The following is a 5,336-nucleotide window of genomic DNA, read 5'->3' as shown; positions in this document are numbered from 1 at the left end:
GAAGTTATTTGTGAAAGCCCTAATCAAGAGTGACCAAACTCCAGTGACTATACTGGGACACAATAGTAAACGGTGTTGTGAGATCTTTAAAGTGTATTGAAATATGTCTTGCCAATTCCGCTGACATTCACCAAATGTACCTACCTAGTAGTTTTAAGTGTACCTACCCAGTTTAGCATGTTTCGTTTGAATATTGTGGTCTCCATTTTTAGTAATTCCCGTTTGCCCGTCCCGGCTTTTCCTCGTCCGAGGTTTTATGGGGTATTCTCCTATTTGTCAGACCAGAAATTGTCTACAACAGGGGTAGGTCACTCGCTTGTTTTCTTTACCATTTGTACTAATTAGTATGCGCCTCCTCCTGCTCCAATGCACACAGTGACCTGATTCGTCTCCATCGCAACTTAGGCTGCGTTTAACAGTACTTCAGCCAGTTTACTGTATCAGTCGAAATCTTACAATGAATGAATGAATGAATGAATGAAGAGCAAGAAGTATATGTGAATGAATGAAAGAAATAATCAAAGAAAGAAGTACATATGTGAATGAATGAAAGAATAAATGATACATCACGGCCATCCCTTCCAAAACATGCTAAAGGACGCAAAACTATCGTTAGATCACATGTGTTAACATCAGCTTGTTATTGTCTCCCTGGTCAGGCGTAACAATTGTCAGACAGGTTAAAACAACAAACTATCTGGTTGACTGCACAGCTACCTGTTGACGTAGTATACCCACATCACCTACTTTTCCTGCGTAACCTTAATCACCACCCTTAATATATTGAGCAGAGAGCACAGAAGGCCCTATAGCTGTAACCACTGAACCGTGGCGTCTCTCTGCTCCCAAGTTCCCAAGTGGGGGTGTCCTTCTCTACCTATTCCATTGATCTTCAAAACATCTAACAAGCTCAACGCATGCATTTCTTTACTCAAATGTGATGTTATACATATCATAAGAGTATTTTTATGTGTTATTCAGTTGATAAATTATTATTTCATGATACATATATGTACAATATTTTGCTTCGATTCTGTAACTACCCACATTATGACATTGAGACCATTCTGATTTATCGAGTAAAATACGATTGTATAGTTTTGAGTTTGAATCTTGGCATATTTTACTGGTTTGCCACTTTTGCACTCTACCTTTTTAAAGGGGGTGTGCATATTTTGGTGGTGTTTAGTATTCCATCTATTCATTTGGATATATTAATTTATTTGGTTTTGTTTTGTTTTTTACTGCTAGTGGGCCTGTTAGTCTGCTTTGATAACTGTAAATTTATTCTGACGTTTGACGAGCGGAACATGAAGTGGTGTTATCATGTATGTTATGTAATTATATTATTGGTATGGAGCGGCATTGATATGTATGTTTATGCTTGACAATCCAGTCCCGATTACTTGAGGAGATTAGTTTAAACTATACATTAACGTATCCATACTATTAATGTATAATCATTATATCGGGCTATGAGGAATACGTAATGTAATCAAGATTGACTTTGCGTTTACTTTTCTATTTTTGAAATAAATTTTCCCTATCTTTGCTACACTCGAACAGATTTACTTTGGCTTCCGTGATTGTGGTCTCTAAGTATTTTAGAAATTATGTTGTTGAGACATCTGGAACTGTTGATCTGCAGTCTTCCAAAATTCATTTTCACGAGATATATTCTCCCTTTTTACCAGTTCTCAGAATGAACATATAGCTGTTTACACAAAGGTATCTTCCCGTAAAATAAGTAGGACGAAACGTGAAGCATAGCAGCTTTACTGAAGCCATAACTGAAGTTGTTAAAATGATCCTGAAAACTGTCATTTTCAACATTCACCTTGCAAGCAATTCTACCAAGAAACTAAATAACTCATTACTACTGGAAGGAGTGAACTGAAAGCCCATTTTATTAACTGAAATCAGTGACTGAACTCGCTAACATCGATTCACTTACATTCTGGTACACGTGTCTTATTTCGTTTCCTGAGGACACACATTTTACTTTTTTTATAGAAAAGCCGTGTCTAATCCCGTAAAACAACACCGTTGTCACTACATCAAACGATTTTGACCTCGACCCAAAACAAAGGTTTAACTTACAGGACTACCTGTAAGATATTCCTTTCTTGAACGAGTTTAACAGCTACGCCGAAATGCTGCTTACCTTATAAGAAGTTGTATATCCATAGAACTTTCGTATTTTTTTCCAAATGATCATGACCTGAACAGATATTACTTTGTCAGAGACTTCATGAGTGATTTTCAAGTTCTAATCCACATACTGATTTCCACTTTTTCATCATTTTGACTTTTATCTCAGTTTGTTGAGTATCTCAGCATAACTCGCAAAGACAATGGAAACTGAGCGGAACGATGACACTTTCTGTTTCTTCCGCGTTCACTTACGTAATTTCCGCAAAGCGCCTACGACAATTTGCACAGAAAAAGTCATGTCTCGTCCGCTGGTCTTGTTTATTGGAGTATAACAGCTGCCGCTTTCATGTGTATTTTACTTGTCATATACAAAATTCATCCATGGATCACATTAGGTCATTAGGAGACACCAACTTTGAAATGAACAGGTGTTCGTAAGTGTATATGGATGAAAAAGACTGATTGCGCAAGACGCGCAGCCAAATATCTCACATTCAAAGGACATCTCGAATTGATTATTCTATAAGGCGTCGAGCTGACCGGTTGGTTTTGGTGTTGTGTATAAACCTCCTTTGCAAGAACTTTGTCAAGCATACCTGCTTTGTCCTTTTGCAAGACCTGCACATATTAGTCTTTGAAAGACATTGACATTTATGTTCAGGTGCTCTGGAAAACCTTGTCCGGCACGATATTCCTTCCAATTTAGTTATTGTGTGCATGCTGCATTTCAATTTTGGAAATGTGCTTAAAACATATTTTGATTCTCAAAAAAATGTGGTTCGTTTAGCAAACAAAATATTGCTTTGATTAACGCTTCACCAGTACTATACAATATTACAGAATACACAAAACCGGATACACAAAAACGACAAATTATAGCATTGTGATTAGGGGTATATGGGGTTTTAGGAGTCCCTTTTCATTCACCGAAACAAGTCCTACACGCCCTGGTGGGGTGTGGATTCGGGGAGGGGATAACGGAGGAGATGACCAAGACACACGTACTCCATACGCTATCATGGTCTTCCTTACTGCTTGAAGATCGACCTTTTCTCACTGTGGTCTATGATGACTTCGGTGAACGGAAAAGAACTTATTCACTGTGAAAACCAGTTGATCCGTCCACGATTTTATCATAAAACACAAAGCTTGATTTTTTAATTTTTAAGAGGAAACTAATTAACTTGTCAAAAGCCTTCTCACAAATGTTCAGTGTTTCTACAAAGAGCTAGTCAGACACAACAAACCATAATTCTATTTTTCATGTTTACTTATATGATAGATGTATTTGATGTAATGATATGTATGCATATGTTATTATATGATAGTTCATATGGATGACGACACATGCTTCATTTATATTTTGTATTATATGCTGTATGGGTGAGGTACTGTAAAGCTTGTTCACCAGTCCCTATCAGAGTTACAAAACACACAAAAATACAACAACATGGAGATGTGTGGAGAAAATAGAGACCTATGGAGAACAGCAATGTCATAACTGAACAGAAATCATTCCCTCTATTGGTGAAGGCCGTGTGGGATTAGTTAAACAAAGAAATCTAGTCGACCATGCCTCCTAATCCTCTTACTCCTTAAACAAACGACTTGCCTGGGCTGTCTAAAATTGAATTGAAATGTTTGTAAATTCGATGTTTCGGGTATTACGTAAGGAGGTAATCAGGTGTCAACACTATGGCGTTCGACGCTCCGAACATGAAGGAAAACCAAATACGTTATAAAGTACAGTAATGTGGTCACTATGAGCGAGGCAGACAGTCTGATGAGCACAGCTCATTACGGAAATCTCTTGTCTTTGGAGCTGCTCGTTGAGACGCTGAAGCCTTCTGTCAAGTTCTTCTATATTCTTTATTGTGGCCACTGTCTCACAATATGCAGTTTACATTGCTCACAGACCCTCGATTCCCGATGACGCCAACTTTCTCGACTACTGTTCGTGCGACGACTATCATTCAGGAATTGGTTCCGCAGCTCATTCTTTCACCGAAGTCTTTGTGTATGTGTTTTAGCTCGTTAATTAGCGTAGAGACGAGTCTTCTGCTATTCTCGGGCACAAGTTCTCCAAGGTAGTCGACGCTCCGGGTGTCATTAGAACAGTGTTGACCACTGTCACACTCCACTGCTTTTCGACAGTCCTGTTGTGTATTTGATAAAACAATCGACAATCCGGGTGTGAACCAAAAGAGGATACCACCATTCTCATCGGTGGATGAAGAAAACCCGCATACTCTTCATCACATTGCTACACCGTATTTACCATAACGAATGTTTAAATATCACTTTATGTAAAAAGAGCATCAAAACAAGCTGAAACCATGTATTATATTAACATGGTACTAACTATAGTCGATTCGAACCACTGCTTTACAGTTCACTGACTGGATGCAGGCTTTTCCCACGTGGCGGGGTAAAACTTAATGATCTATTCTTCCTCGCAAGGCCACGTGAACCAATCAGAAATGAACATTCTTAAATGGGGTAGGAGAAATGTGCCCTGTACGTTCTTATGAATCTTGATCTTTCAGGTACATTTCATCAGTTGTGTACAAATAATGGTCTCGAATAATGTTTCAAACACTTTAATACGTATTGATGCAGGGGCTCCATATATGTTCTTGTTTACGTCCCGCTCGTCAAACGTCAGAATAAATTTACAGGTATCAAAGCAGACTCACTCGCTGGGCCACTTGCAATAAAAAACCCAAACAAAGCAAAAACAGGTAAATCAGTTAATTTAAACAAATAGACGGAATACTAAAAAACACCTAAATATTAGTATGCACGCCCCATTTAAAAAGATAGAGCGCTAAAGTGGCAAGATTCAAACTCAAAACTATTCAATCGTATTTTACTCGATAAACCAAAATGGTCTCAATGTCATAATGTGGGTAGTTACAGAATCAAAGCAAAATATTTTACATGTTTATGTACGATTTATTTAGCAAAGCCAGAAAAATCCCCGACAAACACGGCCGCGTCTCCTCAATACGTGGGTTTGTGAGAGTGAGGGTACTCCCTGCAAGGCTCACTCCCATTAGTTAACAAGGCGTCCTCCCATTTTATGTATTTTTTACTCGATAGGTACGGAAAATTAATTAGGCGGTGTGGGTATGTCATGACTGGTTGATATCTCAGGATTACGTGAATTGGGTATGGCAGAG

Source organism: Haliotis asinina, chromosome 2 (genome assembly GCF_037392515.1).
Source record: "Haliotis asinina isolate JCU_RB_2024 chromosome 2, JCU_Hal_asi_v2, whole genome shotgun sequence".
Classification (NCBI taxonomy): Eukaryota; Metazoa; Mollusca; class Gastropoda; order Lepetellida; family Haliotidae; genus Haliotis; species Haliotis asinina.
The sequence above is the reverse complement of the archived record's forward strand: the minus strand, read 5'-3'. Positions refer to the sequence as shown.